This window comes from Lonchura striata, chromosome 1A (assembly GCF_050655825.1).
Source record: "Lonchura striata isolate lonStrDom1 chromosome 1A, ASM5065582v1, whole genome shotgun sequence".
Taxonomy (NCBI): domain Eukaryota; kingdom Metazoa; phylum Chordata; class Aves; order Passeriformes; family Estrildidae; genus Lonchura; species Lonchura striata.
In genome coordinates, this window is record NC_140741.1 from 34,195,216 (window position 1) to 34,219,614 (window position 24,399).

Here is a 24,399-nt window from a genome sequence, read left to right on the forward strand (position 1 = left end):
ACAGATAAGATCTAGACAGCTCTCAGTTTGAGGAGGTAGCATCTTAGTCAGTTTTAAGTGCCTCGACAATTAGGCATCAATTCAAATGTGTAAATAAGCATGACATTTTTTTCTAAATATTGTTACAGTTGTAGTCAAAGAAATTTGAGTCAAAAATTTCTATTCCCAGAACTGATTACAATGGTGGTTATGCTGATATATCTATATCTGTCTATATCTCTGTCTAAATCTATATATTTTCTATCTCCAGTCACTGTAGAATCTGTTGCTTTATATTTCTATTGCCATCTCTCTCTGTTGATATTTACATGTAAGTGGGAATTAATTAATTTATCATGGTTTTGGATATACACCCAAAGTTGAATGATTAGATATTCAAGGCTAAACAAGTCACCCCACAAATTCTTTACATTTAGAAAAATGGGAAAAATACCTGCAGTTTGATTTGTTTGATCCTAAAAAAAGCACATCTAAATTGGACTAGACAGCTTTTGCTTGACTTTTCTTAATATTGTTATTCATCTAAAGCCTTTAAAGGTCTTCTAAATCAAGTCACACGCACACACACACACCACACACACACACACATGTAGAAACACACATGTACAAATCACTCTACAGACATGCTAAAGTTGATTAGGGCCCCTGAATTATTGTTTCTTTTAGGGGGAAAAAACACTATTACATTTATGTATATAATTATATATGGTCATAAATACATATAGATTGATATGAACTCTATATATAAACGGAAGATTTTTTTTGCTTTGTTTTGTTTTGTTTTGTTTATAATGTGTATGTAGATGCACACAATGCATAAAATAGTTGTCAAAACAACGAAAATAGTCTGAGGTACCTCAGCAGCAACTAATTCCAAATGTGACGATTAGGGGTAAAGTACATATACATACATACAAGTACAATACATACAAGTACATACAAGTAACAGCATTCATCTGGTCTACAGATTGCCAAAATCTTACAGCTACACTATCTCTTCAAACAATAGCATGCTGTGCTCATTATGTATTGGAGACCATATAAAGTAAGTTCCTACAGTTATATACATATTGTTTCTCCTCAGATACACACTGTGTAGCATCAGACAATAGTTGAAGTGCAGATGTACCTTTCTTGAGTAAGTAAATATCTGTTTGTTTCTAAAAATCAATTTTTAGTGATAAAGGAAGTTTTAGCTATTGGATCAAATGATTTCTAGATTCTTAACATAAAAAAGGCTGGTGACCACAGCTTTCTCAAAGTAGGCTATAAAATTGTTTTTATTTGCTTAGTCTTAACTCTGTATTGTGTGTGTGTGTCAGAATCACAAAGTTCTACATAACTTTGAAAACACCTTGTCCTTGAAGTAAAAAAGAATAATATTGGCTTCAATTTTTTCTATTTTATTTCTGCTTTTCCCATCCAGCAAGTTAGCCAAATACACTCTGCTGCATTAGTAAAACAGATGACAGAGGAACACATCACTTCAAAGTCCTTGTTGACTTTAAATAGTATCTAGCACTTCATGACAAAAAATCATTTCCATTTCAAAACTTTAAAAGCTGAAATAACAGAAGGATAGGTAGGCCTATAGTGGTTCACTAAATACACAGGAATAAATGCTTCAAAATATGTCCTTTTCTGAAGTCTTTCATGCATCAATTAATAAGCTGAGAACCAGAGTTAGAGGTACTATTTTAATAGTAAGAAGGAACTTCTTTAATTTTAATGGCGAAAAAGCCTTCTTGTGTTCCCTCTCCTTCTAAGCTATACAGTAATGTGCAAGCTAGAACTGTTCACAATTTACTGGTCTGAGAGAACAAGTACAAGAATCTGCCACAGCACATTGTTCTAAAACTAAAAATTCATTAGTGAATGTGCATCGGTGCTCTTGTTACATTAAAGACTTATCTATATTTGTCTGTTGAGGAAAAAAGATGGAATTTCCATTCTTTTTTCTTTTTCAATAAAGTTCTTACAATGTGAGTTATTTTATTCTATCAAAATTTAGAAGTATAGCCTTTCCCATGTGGCATATGAAATATATTGTAAATTGTTACAGAATACCATGCTTGTAGCTGGTTTATAACAATTAAACAATTTTCAGCCAGTATAAAATTACTTTTTCTTCTTGTCCATTTTCAAATAGAGATCTTAACTTATCTAAATTTAGAAAGTGTCTGCATCCAAGAAAATCACTTCTGGCACCCTTCAAAGTCACTGAAAAGAAAAGGCTCTTTTAAGGTGTCATCTGATAGAGGAGTAGGTTCAGATGACATTATATGAATTTAATTCAAAAGTGTTTTCCTGTTCCTATCGACTATAAAGGAACCTCAGGTGTCAGTTTTAGACACAGCAGCCTCTATTTTAGGCTCTGCATTGGTCAGATTAATACTGTTAAAAATGTCCACTTTCCATCTACAGGGTCAGTCAAAAGAAGTCCGCACAAATGGAAGAAAGAAAAAAAGACGCTCGCTGAAAACACGGCCCATGGCACCCACCTGCCCTTCTCTGCTCTGCCTGCTGGTGGAAACGTGTGCAAAGCATATGCAGCTTTAGTGTCTGTCCTGTCACCAGCCAAGACATTCACCAATATTCATGTGAATTGATTTCAATATTCTGAATCCTCACAGACAGAGCAGTTTAAAGCTTTGCCCTTTTTGACTAATGAGCAATAAATTCTCAATGTGCTTTTTCTTGATAAAGCTTAACTTATTATAGATAAGAAACAGTGACACATGTGTTTGCATTAATAGGAAATCAAATACCAATCAAAAGTCATTAATTCTCTAAGATATTATTTCCAAAGAAATGTTAAGAAATATTGATCTTTTAGAGAAAAATCAATAACTTTTGAGAAATGTAAGATAATATAATCAAATAAGCAATGACGTACTTTCTGAGCAGCAAAATATCTTTAAAGTCAAGACATTTGAACATATAAATTAAGTATGTTTATGAAGTAAAACATTTAACTTTACACACTTTATTTCAAAGTTACTGCTGTGTATTCTTAAACACAAAATCAACCATATGCTGTCATGCTCTTTTGACTCGGTGTATTTTATCTATTTGATATGTGGGTAATCTGGAAAAAATACACATAAAAAGATCTAATACATGACCAAATTTCTACAGAATCAAAATAAATCTCTATTACAGGTCTTTAATATGGCAATAAACATTAAGAGATATTTGGATATTTGTAGGTGACCATTGGAGAACAGCTTAAGAATTTATTTCTCAGTGAAAATGTCATTTCTCTAACTACTATACCTAGTCTAGTGCAGTGTAAAGTAAAATGGAAAAAATATAAAATTAAATTTTTCTTAATGCACAATAAACCATTTTTATTTCTGCTTTGGATATGTTAAGAATGAGCTGTTACTTCGGTTACTTTTCATGGAATGAATAGAGATTTAAAAGAAAAGGAATCTGTACAAACCTGGTACAAAGCAGATTTAATTTTTAATACTTGCATTTGATAATTTTAAGTGCATCAGAAAACGTGAAAAACAGCACTGCCTCGATTAAGTCACCTCTCCTGCTAAGAATAGCAATCAGGGAAGCATTTAGCCTATTGTAGTTAATACACAACAAAAGTTTATCTCAATTGACAGGACAGTGATAGTTTCTCTGTATATGTCAGAGCATGACATTACTTTTCCTGTGTTTTGAGCCTCTCATGTCTTAATCTGCACATAGTTACAGTGGTGGAACTTTTCAACCTTGGCACATCAGACTCGATCTCTCAGTTCTAAATTGTTCCATTCTAGTGTTTGAGAGATTGGCTGCCAAAAAACCCATTCAAATCTTTATTTTAAATGAAATATAAATATTCAAGTGTATTAGAAGAAAATATAGTAAGAATAAAAAACCAAAAATAGTGAAAGATCACACTGTGGTTTATTTTCTCAACATCCACATTTTTAATTTTCTCAATTCCTGTCACAGTACCTACATAGAAGGTTTGCAAAATGGCTCTCTCTGTCAGTTGTCATTCCAACAATACTTTGATTACTGCAGGTTCTGTTTCTTTATACTGAGGTTCTGTGTGGATCCTCAAGAGACTCCTGTAGTTTTTCTGTCTTGCAGTTTTGTCTGTGAGCATTAGTGTGTCTCCTCTCATTATTTAGCCACTAGTTCTTGCAAAAGTTGCTGCAATCTAATCTATTTCCTTTGTTTCTGTGACATATTCCTCTAAAAAAAAGACTAAAACTAGTTAAAGGTTCAAGAGGATCTGGGTTTTTTAATATGGTTTGTGAAGTTTCTATCTTTGTTTTGGTTTTGGTGGTTTCTGAGATTTTTTTTTTTTTTTTTGCAGGGCAGGCGAAGATTATTTTGTTTAGGTGTTTTGGTTTTTTTTTGCGACAAAAAAGTATAATGGTTTTATTAAAAATATGTTATTTATCAAGGGGGAGAGGGGGAAACACAAACACAGGCATCCAACCCCCTTGAAAACAGAAAAAAATACCTACTATTATTACTAACGTTCTAAAAGCACTACTTCTTTCCTTAAAAGCCTAGTGTGCTGATAGCATAAAAATGCATTTAGAGGTCTTATTTCTAGAATTTACAGAGACTTCTCACTCACCAATAAAATGTTTTAAATTGCATTGATTCACTTATAATTTCTAAAAGGTTTTGACAGTATCTTGAAGTCCATTATAATAAATCTGATCTTATTTCTGGATGACCCTCACTCAAAGGTGCAAAGATATTTACACAATTGCAGGCCTTGGGACCCCTTCCTGTCTTATACATTCATCTTAAGATCATTCCATTCCTGAAGCAGTCCTCAATTGATTTTATTTTATCAACATTACAAAAAATATTTTAAATTTGTAATCAGAGTTCTTTAGAAAATCACTCAGAGCTGGACTCTCCAGAGATATGACCTACATATAAGTTCATAACATATGGTAGAATGAGATGATTTGCTGAAGCTGTGTTTACTGAAGCTGAAAAAATAGGTAAAGAAGTGATGTCTATCTATGTGTCTGAGCCTACTCTTTCCTTCCAAAATAGCCATGAAGGAGACAAGGGAATAATTGTACAACAAATGGGATGTTGTATAATCACCTTCCACCTGGATCCCTAACACTGGGGACATCCTTGAATGCGGGGGGGGGGGGGAGGGGGCAGAAGAGTCCCATAAGATTAATGTAATGTGCATCAGCCGACTGATTCTTTGGTGCTGTACAGCTGTTCTGCATCAGTTCTCCAGCAAAAGCTGAGTTAATTAAGTGAGTTCAGGTCCTATGTAAATGTAAGCATGAGGTGATGTGATAAACATATATAGAGAAGTGGTTTGGGTGGTCTGTAGACTCCATCTAGACCCTGTTCTAGCAGGAATAACTATGACTCTCTTAAGACAAGACTGTGGTAGTAACTGTGGGGGTGTGCAGAGGTCACACCCCCCTGTAGTCCCACCAAATATCCCCAGAGCTAACTGAGTTGATCTCTGTCCCATTGTTGCATAGTTATAATTAATCTCTCCCTTTTGCTTGTACTCACTGACCAGCACCAATTAAGATGAAACAAATTTATGGTAACAATTTTAATGTGTTTTTTTTCTAAGAGCCTGGCCCACGGGTTTTCAGTCTGGCACCACTTGACAGTTACTGAAGCAATGCTGCTGGCTTATACTGCCCTCACACCGATTGATTTGACCAAAGTTGACAAAATGGCCCAATTGACAAGTTAATATATGCACTGAGGGTCACACAGACCAGTCCTTCAGACTGGAATGACGTTCTGGCTACACATTTGGCCACAATCCACAGTGAACTGGTAGAAGACAAAATTGTTTCAATGAGATTGGAGTTCTATAAGAATTTGGAAGTTGATATGGATAACTCAGTTCATCCTTCCATCTGGTGGGAGGGCTTGGTCAGGTATACCAAGGTACGTGAGGTTCCCATCTAAACTTGCCAATGGGAAGAAACATCAACCGTGGTGAGGGAGAGCGTGGGAGTAGCAAGGAAGAACAGGACACTGTTGCCTACCTCCCCTACCCTGGTGAGCAGCACAGAGGACAACAGTGGGGAAGGTCCTGGACTAAAGTCCATCATGTTCATGCTGTGGAAGTCCAAGTTCTTGGGCTAACTGATCATTTATAAAGATGTTATGGGATGGCATTTTGTTTCAATGTGCAAAATGTGGGAAAACAATTAGAAAACATCACAGTGTCCCTGCTATTTCCCACAATGTAAAAGGGCTGTAGAAATGGCTCCCATTGAATAATGAACTTGTGAGGTGTAAGGGAAAAGCTTTAAAACAAAAATTGGTGTAGGACAAGATAAAAAATTAGTGCAACTTGTTGTAATTAAGTAATTCCTTGTTTTGAAAAGAGTTTTATCTCCCAAAATTCTTTTCCCATACTGAGTGAAGAAAAAACATTGGTCATTCACAAGAGCTAATATCATAAATTGTTGCATTTCAGTAGAACTGATTACATCATTTGGGATATGTGTGACACAGTTCTGTATTATAATGAACACTAAAAGCAAAAGGATGTTTTGCAACTTTTAAAATAGCATGATCTTCTCTAAAGAAAAGTTGTCATAGTTTAGGAAGTGATTTTTCTCACTGAAAAACACAATACAGACTACATGGTCTGGAAAATAATTAATATTACTTTCACAACATCATTAATAAACTAGTTAATAAATTACTTCATAACAAGGAAAACTGAAAAAAATTAAATCATTATTAAAATTTTGCTTCAGGATACAGTCTATATTTTCTCCTTATTCCTATTATCTGCCAGTTCTTTCTTTGAGAAATAGTTTTTTAGAGGAATGGATTCAATAATAAAACCAAAATTTAAATCAAGAAAAGTTTGTCTTGTGTCCGTTTTGGGTTAATGAGTAAATTTTCTTCACAGTAGCTTGCATGGGGTTATGCTTTGGATTTAAACATCCTGAACACTGGGTTGATAATAAAGGCACATTTTTGTTATTGCTGAGAAGGGCTCACACAGAGCCAAGGTAATTTCTGCTTTTCATGCAGCCACAGTGGCACAAAACTTGGGAGTGCATTGGAAGCTGGGAGGAGAAACAACTGTGACAGGTTATCCCAGTTGACCAGTGGGATATTCTAGACCATAAGGCATAATGCTCAGTACATAAAGTGAGGGAAAAGTGAGGAAGGGGAGGGTATTTGGAGTGATGGCATTTTCCTGTCTAGGTCACCATCATGCATGATGGGACTTCTCTCTCCTGGCGATGGCTGAACACCTGCCTGCCCACGGGAAGTAGTGAAAGAATTCCTTGTTTTGCTTTTTTTGTATGCCCCTGTATTTTGCTTTCCCTGTTAAATTATCTATATCTCAATCCAAAATTTTCTATAATTTACTTTTCTGTTTCTCTCCCCACTCCCAGTGGTGTGGGAGTGAATGAACCTCTTTGTGGAGCTTGGCTGTTGGATGGGATTAAAGCATGACGCTTCTTTACTTGATGCTTAGGTTACATCTTGCAGTAATAGAGAGTAGTCTCTGCTGTTATTAAATGTATGTAAGGGTTTTACATTCTTGGGAAATGAAAAATAAATATTGGTATTTTACATCCCTTTATTCATATAATTGATGTGTGGAAACTCTCTTAAAAATATTCATACTGTGTTTTTATTTAATCTTACAGGCACCCCAGAACTGGCTCAAATTTCAGCTCATAATTCTCTGTCATATTAAGCTTAAAGTATATTGTAATAGGACACTGTTAATGAAGATGGTGAATATGCATTGTGCACTTATATGTGTTTGTTTTCTTTTATTATATAGACTGTGAACTAAAATATTTCCTTCCCAAAAAATCTTGCCTAACTATAGATCCTTGGTCTAAAATATAAGTTTTCATATCCTGAAGGTCCTGTGGGACAAATACATAAGAAAACACATATGTCTGACTAAATGTAATTTAAGAGTGTTAAAACCAGTTAAAATTAAGTTTATTCACAACAGTGAAGTTGCTGGGTCTAAAAGGAATATTTTACTCATGAAAAAGTTTAAAAAATGGTGGTTTAGAGAGTATGCTGGTAGATTCCTCTGCACCTGAATACAGGGCCATATATATGCTCAAGTTAACAGATGTCTGATTCATTTGTACAGGGATGATTTACAAGCATCCCAATGACTCTGCCTAAATTTCCATTTACAATCTTTGTGTTGAAGTGGAAATTGAGACATCCAGAGACAAATTTATTCATAGCTATTTTCTTCTAACAATCTAAAATCCAGACAATACATTCTCAGTAATAAGTAGTCCAGTTTCTACTGAAGAATCTGGGCTTGATTAGCTTTCAAAAATATATCTCAATTAGGCAAATTTTATGTTGCAGATGAGTCTCAAAGCTCAGTGGCATAAAGCTATCTTCCACAGGTTCATAAGACACATGACTGAGCAATAAAAAATGGACAGAATAATTGCTAAGTTCCACAAATTACTTGAATTCAGCTAGAAAAATAAAACAAGCTAGCCGTGTGAAAATAGAATTTTTAAAAATGTGACCTCTAATTATTAGAAAGACCAGCAAATCAAATCAAGCTGTAGCTTGTGCAATTAAAACTGGAAGAATCATTAAGTTTCTTCAAATTTAGGATGTAGATGCATAGTAAAAGAATGTATGGTCTTTGCACTCAAAAAAGAGGAAGATACTGAATATAAGAGAAAATATGAGTTGACTAATAGAAACTCAGGTGAAGTAAAAATAATATTACTTAGTTCAGCTTAATAAAGAAATTTGGATTTTGCCATCTGAGAATAATAGATATAGTCAGAAGCTTTCGGACTTCTCTAGTTTGAGTAGTCTCACAACAAATTATTAATATGTGAAGGCTTAACAAATACAAAATTAAATATGTAATCTTGGTTAATCAATCATAATATATTCTAACATAAATTACTATGATTTTCTGGGATTTTTAAAAAGATTAGACCTGCAGTATTTTTCATATTTGGACCATATTCTTTATGGAAAAAAAGTACTGAAGATTGAATTATAATTTAATTAAAAAGCAAAGGAAAAACAACCTGAAAAGGAGATGACAAGGAATTTTAAAGGATTAGTTAGGTGGTATTTCACAAGAACCATTTTTAGCACAGGTTTATTTAGTATTTTTACCTAAAAGAGAAAGGACAGGATTTGCCTCAGAGAATTTGTGATGAAATTGAGTTGGAAAATGTTGTCTACAAAAAATAATTAACATATAAAGGAGGAACTAACCATTGGGATGACAGGAATTTTAAGATGCAATGCAATTGGTAAACATGCAGGATTATATGCTTCAGGTTTATTAAGATAAACTTCTGTGACATCAATCTAGGAACTTATCTATAGAAAAACAGATGAAAGGACATTAGTGCTGCTTGTTGATTACAGAATCATTTCCAGCTGCTAACTTATGTAGCTGTGAAAAAGACAAAAAAAAATCTTAGTAAGGCATAACAGAGATTTCCAGTGGAGGAAGGAAGATATTGATCTCACTGCAAATTTATGCCAGCTTAGTCTTGCAGAATGCATATTCAATTCTTGTTTCTGATGCTCATGAAAAGAGAACTCAGAATGGAGCAAGCATGGGAAGGCCAAGGAAGACACTCAGAAGCTTGACATAAGGCTAAAGAATGTGACTTTTAAAATTCAGCTAAGGATGCTGAGAAGCTACCTGATCGTGTAATATCAAAGTTAATATCAAAAAGTCAACATCAAAGTTGTTAATGTTGAGGAGTTATTTTTAGGTATGAGTGTAGCTCATCAGAAGAACTAAATGTAGTGGCTAACTCTTATCTATTACATGTTATACAGGGCTGAGAAATGCTAGGTAATGTATACCTTGACAGATTGTTCAGGGGAAAAAGTAACCCAAAAGCCAACATGCAATTTAACTGAAGTGGATTAGGAGAAAAGTATTTACTTCTAGTTACATCTATTTGCTGCTTAGCTACTACCAATTTACATCCAGTTCAAAAAACCATATTGAAACAGTGGCTAAGAAGTTAGGCTGAAACTCTTGATCTGGATTTCTGCACTGTGTAAATACATTTTGGAGCTCCACATATACAGACATCTCTATATAAAATAAATTGTAACATATGTTATAAAGAAAAAAAAATTAGCTTGTCACATTCAGATTCTTATCATTGAATAGTTATGTGACATTTTTAATAATTTTTCCATAATTTTGCCATTTTTCCAAAAATTTGCTCTGTTATTCTAGCCATATTATCACAGTGATGAAACAAGAGTGACATTTCTGGTGTCCATTTTAGTTTGGGCTTCTGTAATTCAAGGTCCCTAAATATTAATTATTGAAAATGGCAGACCTTGCAGAAGAGTACAACAGCTCTTATGTGGTGACTATCACATCACAGAGAAGTACAAACTGGTGATGAAAAATTTAATCTGGAGTGAGATGAAAGTTCTTAATGATCAGTCAGATGTTCAGGAACAGCTTGTTGGGACTGAAAGGAGACACAAAACTTGCCACTTATGAGACAGAACTCAGTATGTTCATGAAAGGGATAGTGAGATGAAGTGACTAGAATAGCAAGATACAATATCATCCCTTTTTTTTTTTTTTTTTTTTTTTTTTTTTTAAGGAATGAAAGGATTAATTGCTTACTGGTAAATGTAGTTTTTCATGTAGGCTTTTCTCCCATCTCCCTTTCACATGCTGTTACATTAATCCTTATCATCCCTCATTAGACTTAGGCTAGTTTTAATGCTTTATTCTTCATCAATTTATATATGACTAATCCCTTCAGTTACCTTTCTGTCCATTCTGAAGTTCTCATGTACACTTCCCATTTGGAAATAAATGAACACTTGAAGCAGAAAAGCAAAGCTTTATGAACCAGATTTGCACAAATCCGCTGAATTCCATTTCAACATTGGAAATACATTCAGAGAACACCTCCAACCCTTTTCTCCTAAATAACAGTAATAGAAATACAGATCTAGTTGTTAGCAACTATTTAAAATAAGTGATTCTATTATAGAAAATATTTATTTCTAGCTGTAACACACTTCCATCTTAGGAAGAAAATCTAGACCCTTGAACATCATTCATATTTCTGTAATATGATTTTATAGTCCTCATTTTTGTTAAAGAGATTTCATTGTGCTAAAGATAATAAAAAAAATCAGTTAAATAATTAAATAACATATTTCCTACAGCTGGATGGACCCTCAGCTTATCCCAAACTGAGCTCTGAATGTTTGGCTGGAGATTTTCGTGTGGTGGACAGGAGGAAGCACAAAAATCTTATTAAAATCTTTTCATCAGAGGACTTTGAAGAATTCTTTAAGGAAAGAAAATATGCTGTTTAGACAGACTTTTTACGATATTTTGATCTGGCTACACATTCTGGTTTTCTTCTAAGAAAGATAATAAAATCAGTTAATCTGTTCTCAGCACTGAATAAGGTAGTTTGGTACTTTCCCACATAGAGAGCAAAACTGAAATTTAAGACTTTGGGCATTCTGTGACATTACTGATAAACCTTAAAATATATGCCTGTCAGCATGTGTGACATGCATAATTTGCTCTTGAAAGGGGAAAACACCACATGTATCTTAACTAAATAACAGTGAGGAATACTTATGCTTGAAATAATTTTTAAGCTACTAGTGAAGCAAAAGAATTTCTCTTCCTATGAAAACTTGTTTGGGCTTTGTATTTATTGTTTGTTTGTTTTCCAGAAAAAAAATAAAAAGAAGGAAGAGTAAATTTTTCAACCAACCTAATTTCCCACCAGGGAAGTCAATAAAGCTAAAGTTAATATTACAGATAGCTATAGGACAGAGAAAGCCATATATATAGATGGAACATAGTTCATAGATAAAACAAATAATCCAGGTTGCAGTGAAAGGTGATCTGACTTTTTTATTAGATTTTTAAAGCTCCTTATATAAGCCTTTATGTGGTCTACTTTTACATTTGTTTGAAGAGCTCTCTATCTTTTTTGGTTTTCTTCCTAGATTTTTCCCTTGGCTTCACTCCTTTTTAAGTCCCTTCAAATCCACCTTAAAACAAATACAAAAACATGTTGAGACTAAAGCAAGTTCAGGATAGTTGGAGGCTGGAAACTCATTCCTGGTTTATGTTCTCTGTTGTATTTACCATTAGTTACTTGAAATGAACAATGAAAGCACCAGGAGCTTTCCTCTAATGACTATGCAATACCTCAGTTTTTTTTCTGGAAAGTAGAAAAAGGCAAAAGCAACAGGTACAACCCTATCTGTTCCTCTGGCCCTTAAACTGGGATTCCCAATATTACTACCTATAGCAATAGGTGTAATCAATCAGTTTTAACTCTATTTTGATGTTTCAAATCATTCCACATATAAAACCTATTAGTCATATGTCAGAAAATATTCTATGGATCAAATTCAAATGAAAAGTAGAAAGAAATCAATATTTTTTTACCTGCACAGAAAATTTCTCACTGTTCAACGATCAAAAATGGAAGAGGAGATTGTCTGATCAGAATATATTTTTCACAGAAATCTTGTTGAAACTTTTGATTTCTTACATGATACAGGAGCTTAGCAGCCCAATTCTCTGTTCTCCATGAAACAAGGCAAATATATTTGTATTATATAGCTTTTCCTCCTTTCCCTGGTTTCTTCCTTCATTTTTCTTTTCCTTATTTCAGGAAACACAAGAAACTAACATTCAAGTACTCATATATCAAACTGATGCTGCAATTTCTGCAGCATGTTTGCACAGCATTTATGATCTTTTCAGAGTTTAATCCAAAGAGTTACATTCTCAGGAAAGGGTGCTTTGAACCATGAAAGAAAGGTCTAGGTACTTGGAATGGCCAGATGGTTTGACTGCCTTCTTGAAATGGACAGTCTACACCAATTGAAAAGTAAATGTGATCCATAGCCACTCTCTGAAAATAAAAAAAGTGCATAGTTTTGACTTCTAGTTTAGGCAACTAGGAGTTGTGTGAGCGTACTGTGATTTTCTGCACTGGAAAAGATCAGCGCAGCCCTCACATTGCTAATAATATTTCTGGTAGTTTCAGGGTATTTGATAGAACCAATGCATTCTCACTGAAACAACATAAATTAATTTGTGCATTTGTTGGTGTCTTTTTTTCAGAGATCCGTTATTATCTCTGTTGTTGGGCACCTGATATAGTTAGGTACTAATGTACAGTAACTATAAAATTTAGGCTCACGTCAGTGTTATGGCAAACAAACCATAGTGAAATCCAAATTAGATCAAATGACATAATTTTAAAAAGTCAAACTAAAACAAAATAAACCCCAAAGCTCCAACAAAAAAAGTTCCCACAGAAATGATAATTTCTGGGGGAAAAAATGGCACAGAGTAAGAGAGAATGGATAAGAAAAACCAAAACTAACTATTCTTATTGGCTTGGAATTCAGCTCCTTTGTCCCTTTGAAATCCCGGCCATAATAAAAGAATAATGCACAGTCCTTTTGAAATCCAGATTATCCAGACATTTCTAGTGCAGTGACATTACATTTGTGTGAAGGATACTCCTGAGAAGAGCTGAACCTCTGCTGAACACCTCTGTGTTACTTGTATTCATTTATGCTCTTGTGAACTATCTGAAATCTGTTTTACAGATATAGAATATATCTTTTAAATAGTGCTTACAGAGACCAGAGATAAAAACCCCACAAAATCTCAATGCCATTCTGTGTCTAAATGTAAAATAACACAATCATTCAAAGTTATTTATCACATATGTTTTTCTCAGTTTATATAGAAAGATTTATTGTATAAAGGGCAAAAGAAAAATGACATTATTTTTGTGGAAAAAATTATCCTAAAAATATGACAATTCAAAAATCAAGACTTTGCTAGTCTAGAAAGACTAGGACTTTCTTTACACTTGGTCTTTAAAGTTATAGAAACACTGGATTAAATAAAAATCAATATAGATTAAATAAATCCCATATTTATGTAGATTATTTAAAATAGAAAATTTAATAATAATGTAGTTCAACTTTCTCCTTGCAGTATAGATGGAGCTTTTAATCTATAGATATATCTACATTTTAATGATAGAGTCATTAGCTGAGTTACTTCACTGATGTTCATTAGTGGCAACACTTTCCAAAATAATGTTGAGAACAGACAAATATCTGAGGAATATGTCCACAAGTAAGCAACAATAGTCTCCATTTCAAAAGTGTAGATGATCAATCCAACAAACTAAAAATGTTAAAAAGAAGCCAGGCAAAGCAGCTTTCATCAGTCATGCATGAAAGAATATCTCAATTAGTTTAGTGTGGATTTTTGTTTGCCAGTTGTACAAAACTGTATGTGTTTCCTGAAAACATTTGTTTTCCTGCTGATGAGCCTTACTTCCCAAATTATAGACTCCAGAATCAGTGTTTTGGAAATTGTTAGATGGAACAGAGACTGCAAGTTCATCAAAACTAAAGTGTTTTCCGGAGACAGTTCAGTTTTTACAAAGTTGTGACAGAAAGGGGGCAGGTTTCCAACAGTAATCCACAATGCTAGCTCACCCAACTGTCTTTTTTGAAGGCTGTTGGTGGACTTCCAGGCTACCAACTCTTCAGGATCCACATGGCATGATGTGAGCTGTGAGTCCTGGCTGCCAGGTTTCTCTGTCTAGCCAAGGCTTCGAGGCTCTTGGCTTCCTTTCAGCTTGCCTAGTGGAGAGTTGAGAACCTCCCCCAAACTTGCATTTCAAACTCCAAGTACCCAGCTGCTCAGCAGACAAAGCTGTGATAGGTAACGATCTGGGTCTACCTTTCCAGGTGTACACTCAGAAACTTTATAACTTCTAACATCCTTAGCATCCCAGGCAGAGATTTCTGTATTGGGTTTGCATGGCCAGGTTTTGATAGTAGGGGCATTACAGGGGTGGCTTCTGTGAAGAGGTGCCAGAAGCTTCCTACATGTTCAGCAGAGCCAATCCCCAGTAGCTCCAAAAATGGCCATGCTTCTGGTCAAGGCTGGGTCAATTTGAGATGACGGTAAAGCCTCTGTGATAACATGTTTAAGAAGAAAATAAAAGTTATTGTGCAGATGCAATAGTGGCCAGAGAAGAGTGGAGTGAGAACATGTGAGAGGAGGAAGTCCACAGACACCAAGGAGGGGGAGGAGAGCTGAGATTCCTCTGCAGGCCGTGGTGAGGACCATGGTGAAGCAGCTGTGCCCCTGCAGCCCATAGAGGACCATGGACATGCAGAGATTCCCCTACAGCCCATGTAGCAGACTCATGCCAGAGTAGGGGGATGCCCAAAAGAGTGCTGTGAAGCCATGGGGAACTCGTGTTTGCTCAAGGGCCTGGAAAGGACTGCAGACCTGTAAAGAGAGGAGCCCATTCTGGAGAAAGTGGATTTTTTAGACATCAGTGTACACCAAAGATATGAAACTGTTTATTGTCACAGTTCAGTACTCACAGAAATATCTTTCTGGATATTTTCCATTGTCTGAAAAATAAATTATGACTTTGACACAACTCTAAGTGACACTGAAATATCAAGATTGTATTTAAGGTTTTAAAGAAACCAGCTTCTCTAATCAACAGCATATTCTTGTGCTGTAAATTGGTTTTGCAGTGCCAGTCTTTGCCTTAATGATAAAAGACAAAGAAAAAAAAAAAAAGAAAAGAAATCAACTTGTGTAGTTTCATTAGAATCTTGACTTTTCTTTTTTCAAACTTAAATTAATACTCTCATTCTTCGGTGACTTCAGAGGAGTATTAATTATATGGTGATGACACAAAAGCTCCTCTAACTCAAATTTGTTTCATGGCTTTTTTCAATTAAAGAACCTACACTTTGTGAAAGCTACATCTGTCTGTTTAAGTAAAAAATAATTTGTTCCTCAAAGCTATACAACTGAAGAAGAAAAAGATCCCCTCTGATCATTTCCAAATGAATCACTGGAAAAAAGTCAAAGGGAAAGAACAGGCTGGTTTCCTCGAGTTACGTATGTATGCAGATCTTTCATCTTGTACCTCATTCTACCACAATATAATCTAGTTTCTCAGAGAATACTTCCAGTCTGCTCTCATTCTGTTCTTCAGCATACTATACTTTTAAGAAAAATCTTTATTAGGGCCTTCTTTTTCCGTATTTGACTCCTTTACTTCCTTTTACAATGTGATCTCAAATCATGAATGAAAATGGAATCCAAAATATACCTTGCAAAATAATATATTAACCCAACAGATTTGTATCTGTTAGAAAGCTTTATTTTATTTTCTTTTCTTGATTTTTCATGGCTTTTTTTTACCTATAATTTCTTTTACATTTTGAAGGTATTATAGTTTCAGGTTTTAGGAATGCCTTCTAGTTGGATTACCATTATTCACGTAACACTAGTGCCTTAAACATACCTAGTCCTCCTGAATAAGAAATGTTAAAACAGAAAACAGAGTGACAATAAAGTCCAGCTGTTTTTTGCTTATCTTGCATGGCAGTAGCACCATTTGGAAAACAATGAGACAGACCTCTTGCCTGAACTACCTCTAATGCTGCTGCCTTCCCTGAGAATTAGGGCAATGCTCATGTTCTCATCCACTTTTTTCCACTTCATCTATTTCTACCTCTCACTTCTATTAGTGGGCTATGGTTAAAAAAAAATGCTTTGATCTGAGGAATTTTCAGCAAAATATTATTTTCTGTACAGTAGGAAGGAACATTGTGAGGAAGAGAGAGCTTTGGCTGCTCTATCAAACACTTAAAACCAAGGGATGCCAAAACTGGGGTCAGCTTAAAACCTCTAGTTGTTTGAGCCAGAACTTTATCAAATCTTAAGGAGACAGTTACCCTTTGAAAAAAATTAATGTTTAATATGACAGAGTTAATTAATTCACTGTATTATCTGACTTTTTGAACTAATCTTTGGGTCTTTCATTGTCTTTTCTTGCTCTTTCTCTTGAGAAAAGCAAACCTTTTTACATTTTTCTCATGTAAAATACAGAATTCTTTTACTTCTGCCCCTCTCATAATGACTATGAAAAAAGTAACAGCATTGGGACTCTGTGTTATTTCATTTCTACTCTCAGTATAATGAGAGGTGAACTGAAGTCTACAAAAGTATTGTAAAACTATGGGTACTATAGTTGCTAGCTTCTTTTTGTCTTCAGCTACAAAAGAAGCATTCTGGAGAAAGGCAAGGATTTGGAAGACAAAACAAACTAGAAGATACACAAAATACATTCCAGATGATTCTCTGCAGCAAAAAGCAAAACAGACACATCCTGTTTGAAAGGAGAGGTAGACTCAGCTAAGCCATGGAAAATGGAAAGACCATAAACTCCTGCCAGGCCAGAGAGCTCTCTTGCTCAGTCTTGCATATGGGGGGATTTCAACTGATGTCAGTTATTAACAGCTAAGGGAAATAGGGACTTCAAGAGACTTTTCAAGGATTGCTGCCTTTCGGGGTAAAGAGAGTAAACTGTGAATTAATCACAAGGTAGAACTTCTACTATACTAACTTCTAATAGGTAATAGAAAAATTTTATTCAACATTCGTTAATATTCTATTCTCCTGTATCAAGAACAATTATTTAGCATCTCTAATTATGTTTCTTAATTTAAATTGTTGCTAAATTAAGAGCCAGATTTCTTTAAAAAAAATCCATCTTCATGATTATACAATCAAACATCTGGACAATTTTGAGTATCAAGACTTTTCAAACACCTTAATATTATTATTTTACTTAGTAAGGAAAGATGTAATAAGAAAGAAAGAGAGTAATAAGAGAGTAAGAAAGAAAACTTCATAAGTATGATCTGAATCATAATCACTTCTAAATCAAAAGTGTTAGGAAGCTAATTTATGAGCATTCTTTTCTGCCCAGCTTCTTCAAAACAGAAGGCTAAAATATTTTGAGTCGCTCACTTTAACACACACATGCAATAGCTTAGGTCTTTGTTGTCTTTTGGCTTAAGATGGCTTCTGAATCTTCATACTGTGGCTAAAATGTGTAACATTTGTCAACTGGACTTTTCAGAACTTAAATTAAACTATGCTAACTAAATTCATTAAACTAACTAATTAAACTATGTTAAACTAACTTAAATTAAAATATGGTGCCTTAGCTTTCAGAAACCATGTGAACAAATAACCCTTGTGATAATATTCAAATTTAAAAGCATTAACCCTTGAAGACAATGTTGTTCAGATCAGTTGACTGATATCAGTAGAATTCATTAGTGGCCATGTTTTGTGCCTAACATTATACTGTAATAGATTGTCTCAATATGTTACCAGAATATAAAGCTATGATATATTCTCCCACCTAGTCGAAAAAATCTCCAGCTCTTTATCATTTTAACTACCTCTCTGTAGGTTTTCTGTGGACTGCTGCTTCCCTTATTCTGTTGCTACAGAAATACTGAGCAAACAAAGGAGTGACAGCATGTCATAGAAGAACAGAGAAGAATGCAGGCAATAGATTTTATCACTTTCTGCTTCACAGTAAATGATTAAAAAAGGCAAATTTTAAGCAGATTTTCTTGCTTTAACTGAAAGCAGCTTTTGATATATTACCATTACCATTATTAATAATACTTTATTAATTTGCTAGTTGGTAACATTCAGAAGTGTTTTGTGGATTCATTGTTGGTACAATATATCTGTATAATATTTGTCCCACTTGTTATTTACATCTATGATTATTTCTTGCATTGTATAAAAAATATTGTATGCATATAAAAGTTGCAATTGTCCAAGTTTCAATTTATAAGTTGCTATAGGTATAAAAAAAATCTGATATTTTTCAAAAATTCATGGAAGAATTGTGTACTGAAAGGATGTATCTAGCTTAACTTTAAACATCTGTGATGTATACATCGAGATAATAGCTAATTAGAGAGGCTGTTTTTGTTGAAAAAGATAAATTAATGCTTTTATTGCATGATTAATCTAATCTATTTTAGCTATTTACTTTATAATGAGATGAATTTGTTATTCTGATTCATCTCTATTTACAATAAAGGGAACTGTAGATGACCAGATAAACTCTAGAAGTCAGCTGTTTTATGTCAGATAAATTTCAGCTTCAGACTCTAGTTTCTTTAGTTTCTGACAGGAATGCATCATTTTTTGATGTGAATTTCCACTGCTTTTCTACAATCCTCCTATACTCACCATTTTTGATCAGATATGTAACCTGTTTTACTACAGCTCAGGTTTCATTTGCAGCATCTAATCTCCTAGAATGCAAACCACAGTCTTCCTAGCTCCAAATTATCTTGGTTTTGTCTTGACCTTTTAACAGCACTCATATTTATGTGGAAGGAACACATACAGGGTACTTAAAGCCCACATATTCCAAAAATTTTCTCATGTTTTTGTGTTTAGACTGTTTCAGGCTACTATGTGAAAAGACAGAGCGGAAGACAGAGAGTAAAGTTTTCCCATACTTTTATTTGCATATGTATCAACCATATATCTCCCAAACCTACCTTTGGCTACTGTTACACCTTCTGTGGGATAAAATCATAATATTTCCCTATTAATTTCATACTGAACTTCATAAAAATCTCACTCTGAATACCCACGTATTTTATGTGCAATACAAATAATTTTTCTTTGCAACAAAGCTGGTGGCTGCCTCTTCAGAGACTAGAAAATGAAACTTAGTTATCATAGTGTCTGTGCTGCCTTTATGACGCTGACTCATCAGCTGGCATTATGTAGTAGAGTGCTGTGGGAGTTAAAATATAAATGGAGGATAATATAATGGAGGAAACCAGAAACATGTAAATTGAAAATTATATTTCATGGGAAGGAATTTCACAGGAGTGAAAATGGCCTATGCTCTAAATCTGTAATAACAACTTTAAAGCCATATGCTTTGTTGAATCTGTACCTCTCACATCTTGCATTAGGGATGAAATTTGAGATACTGAAGGCTTGAAATTTGCCTTTTTAAAAAGTCAACATACCTCCTTAAATTATAATTATATTATCAAGCTTCACAAAAGACTGAGTTAGCTGAATCCTTCTGGAATACAGGGACTTGTGTATTTTTTGATCCCTGACTATAATTCCTAAATAGTCAGTAAGAGTTTATAAAGCTCTTATTTTATGAACAGAAAATACCCAGAGAGTAAGATCTTTGCCATTGCCTTAATAAAGTCATAAAATGATGAACAAACAATACCATGTCACTGATAATCATGCATAAAAGAAAAATCAACCCAAAAAGGAAACAAAACAAACAACAAAAAAAAACATAGTAAAAAAGGAGTTATGAAAAGAGGGAAAGAGATTATATACAATGTGAATTACTTTGGCTCCTCTAAGAAGTCATGTGTAAAAGGAAAGAGAAGGAAGATAAGAAAAATAATGTAAAATAGTTATGGAAAAAAACAAAGTAACCACAACAGGGTGCCTTGATAATGCCTTTCAAGTTTTTCACTGTGATGTTGTATCAATACAAGAGTACCTAAGGTCATGTTGGGATGACATATTGCAAATATGTTGTAGTTCTCTGCGACTATTAATTGACTTAATCATCTCATCAGCACTTCACTGTTGTATACCACTCAATAAGGTATTCAAAGCAATGAATGTCTTCGAACATCCTTTAAAATTTCACACTCTGTGTGCTCAATTATTTTTCAGATCACTCTTTACATGATTAGTTCTGAAATGAATTGCCTTGATGCCTGGAAAAAAATTCAGTTCATTTCTTATTTTGTAAAGCCTTGAACACATGAAAAATTGGGCAAGAATTGGCAGAGCAGGAAAAAAGTACTTGAATAGAGTTTTATTTTATTTTTTTTTTTTTATCTTAAGAGGTAGGTCTAGGTTAATTAGAGGCATTAGTTAGAAAAAAAATTAGAATTAATGGCATTAAGCATAGCACATTCTTTAAAAATCTCTTATACTTGTTTTAATTTGTATTCATGGCCCTCAGAGAAAAAAAGTATTCTTATGAAGCCCACAAAACAAAACTCTCATGATCAAATTTATCCATAAGAATTATTTGTATCCCATGAGCATTTAGAAATCAAGAAGTATTTAATTTATTTCAACAAAATAAAGTGATATGGATCTAAGTGGTGACAGATAATGGAGCCATATGCTCGAGTAAGAATAACTCAGGCAGAGTATTTCCTGCCAATGACTTACTGGTTTTCTCCTTTGCAATGATCTTGGTGGGAAACAGAAGCTGAGTAACATCCAAACTAACAGATGTCTCTCAAGAAGTGGCCTTTTCTATGCTTAGCAGATCTACAGTTCAGGCACAGTAATCCCTCTGCGTCACAGGCAAATGTGGCGCCCAATCCCCTTTCTTAGCATGGACATAACAACCGGCACAACCAGGAAATATTCTTCTGTCACTAATCAAAAATCATCTTCAAAATTACATATCATTACTATTACAGCTTCAGAATGAGAGGAAGATTTAGCATTTCCTTGTCTGCTAATATCTGTTTAAAACAGTTCTTTGTTTACATTTTCAGTTCCTAGCAGAACACATAACTTAGCCATTGCTGCCATAAAATAGGTCTTGCTGATGCAAATGATATCAAGACCAAGTTTTATATTTTTACACCAGCAGAGCTTTCTAAATTGATACTTAGGCTACTGAAAAAAAAAAAATCCCACTTTCAAAATTATTAAAAAGCAAAATAAAAGTAATTATTTAAGAAGTTATTAAGTCATATGGACAATATGACTTAGATAACAGATGTACATTTAAGTGTTTATGAAAAGTAATTCTTAGACATATTTATAACAGTTAGGTTAATAATTTTTGCTTGTAGATTCCTTGGCTGAGAAGATAGTGTGGTTTCTAATGACCAGATGAATTCTAGAAGGAGACACAGTGTAAGCATCATGAAAGTTTAAGGCTATATGCATAGCAGAAGCAGCTTCTTTTGAGTTAGACAATATATCACATGGCTGGAATGCTGGTTTTTACATATGGAGTGAATAAAAGAAGAGAGAAATTAAGGCTTTGGAAGAGCTTCACATATGTTCTATCACCGAAACTTGATATCTATTTTCTTTTTTTAACCATGAAATATTACAAACTATAATGAACGCAATTTTACAGTAGAAAATCCTTAGCAGGAAAAACTACAATGCAAATTACAGTGAAAAATCCAATCAGCTATGCTTATCCTTCAGTGTAGGTTCCTGAATCCTTTCAACAGTAGTGAAAGTGTTGTACACACATAAGTGGGAGAATTTAAATCAAAGTGTTGATTATTAAGTGTTGATTTTTATGATCTTCAGCATTTCTGTAAATTTTATTTGGAATGTATAACTATAAAAGCAATTTTCTCTTCAATAGTAAATACTTCAGTGAAGCAATGCTCTTACATTATGTTGCATTATTATTAGAATAGAAATGCAGCAAATCCAGGCCTGTAATCTGCCAAAGTTGGCTTTAAATATGACTGAAACTGCCAAGATATATTTAATTAACTAACTTGATGTGGATGTTTTATTTTTTCCACTTTATTGTCCCCTTTATTTTTACTTATCTGAGAAACAGGATTTTGTTTTGGTTTATATACCAAAAGCTGGGGCAATTCGTTATCAAATTTCCTTTGTACTGATTCAGAATTCATTCAACTAGATACATGATTAAGTGTGTACTTTTCAAAATAATCCTCCATTTTTTATGTCACAGCAACTATGACTTTGTTCCACGTGGTAATTTATTGCAATAGGAATTTCTGTTAGACACAAACTATATTTTGAATGCAGAAATAGAAAATCTGTAAATTGCCTTGTCAAGACTCATAAATCATCTGCCATCCCAAAGTGTGTAACTCACATGCACTGTTCTCCCTTTGTGCATTGAAACACACTCTGTGTTTCCTAAAACACAGAAAAAAAAAAAAAAAGCATTAGGCAGAGCATCCTTTTATAGAGTAGATGAAAATTATTGAGGAAGTCATGGAAAATGAAACATCGGACATAAATAAGGACAAGGGAAACCGCAGCTGACTGAGCTGTCTGACTGTCAGGTTTAGCATCAACACACCAGGAGCTCAAGAGAATTTTCACTGACTGTCCAATGAACTTTGTCACTGTTCAACCTCTGTGTGTAACACACACCTAATTATGTTTCTATGTCACTATTTTAATTACACTCCTAGTTCAATTTCTGACAGGCAGAAATTATCAGAATGTGAGAATGTGGTAAGGGCACGCTTATTTATTCTGGAAGAAGCCCTTTTCCACAAATCTTGAAAGACATAACATAACTTTCCGTGCCAATTATCAGCCCATGCTGGATCTCTTCTGATAAAGGAGAACATTCAAGATAAAGTTATCCTCAACTGGGCTTTGGCAATGGCAAGAGCACAGTTAAGACTGAATGGTAATTATGAAAAGCATTGTGTGCCTGTGTGAAAATTCAGTTTACATTTTGATCATTCCAAATTATTCTAATTTCAATATAAATTGCATAATATAAAAACATTAGCAATCATCATTTACTCTGTGCAGGATACCTGCCTGCAGATGGTGAAAAGCAAAGCCTTAGGAGAATATTGTGTCACAGGAACTCAGCTGGCATCTAATTTTTATCTCAGACCAACGAAAGTGTGAAGTAACAACACGTAAATTGTTGCATCATAATGTAAAACAAAAAACAACTGCTAGTAAAATAACATGATGCTAGAGAGGCACCTCAGCCCAATTTCTTTAGGAAATTAGTCTTATGTCTGCTGTTTGTGTACATGTCAGTTGTTAGGACATTGCACCTCTCTTAAGATTCCCTTGCTAGCATTAAGGAGCACAACCCGGTGCCTGAGCCAAAGAGTGAAATCAGATGCAAATGTCAAAGAAATTACAGATTTTTTAGTTCTGCTGTAAACAGAACTCCACTGAATTTGTGCAGGGCTGCTCCACAAGAACACCTTACAATCACAATCATACAATTTACTATTTTCTCCTCCCAGGTTGACCCTGCTTACCACTTTCCTTCCCTCTGAAATAATGGCCAACCTCTGTTTCACTTTTCCCCATTTGCCACAGTTTTATTGACTTTATATCTTGATTTCATATTTTTCATATAGTTGTTCACATAAAAGCTTTATGCTTTTTTAAAGAAAAGGTAATCTGCACAGATTACCTGAATTGATTCGCTGAATGTTCTTAGGACAAGAACCAGTAAACACCTGGTCGTTAGGCACGCAGCTGCTCTCACAGGTTACATTTTAAAGAACTGAGTGCAGCTGGGCTAACACATGAAAAATGATGTGGTTTGTGGGAGGGGGTAGCAGTCAAGTTAAAAAGACAACTGGTTCAGCAGCTTGGTTTTGGGTATTGAGCACGTGGTACTGAGCTGACTGGAGGAGATAGAGGTCTGCAGCTGGCAGGAAGGAAATTGCAGCATCCACCTGCTCACTGAGAAATTTTTGCTACTACAGGACAGGCTGCTATTCCCACTGGGG

The 24,399-nt window shown here is 34.4% G+C and overlaps 1 long non-coding RNA gene across 1 annotated transcript in view; it reads right to left on the reverse strand.

The window, feature by feature from the left end:
- LOC110484510 (uncharacterized) overlaps positions 1–24,062 on the reverse strand; it is an 84,289-nt gene extending 60,227 nt beyond the window's left edge. The window contains exon 1 of the long non-coding RNA XR_004149496.3: positions 21,113–24,062. This is a non-coding gene — a long non-coding RNA (uncharacterized LOC110484510). The remainder of the gene's footprint in view (positions 1–21,112) is intronic.
- Positions 24,063–24,399: the final 337 nt, after the last annotated feature.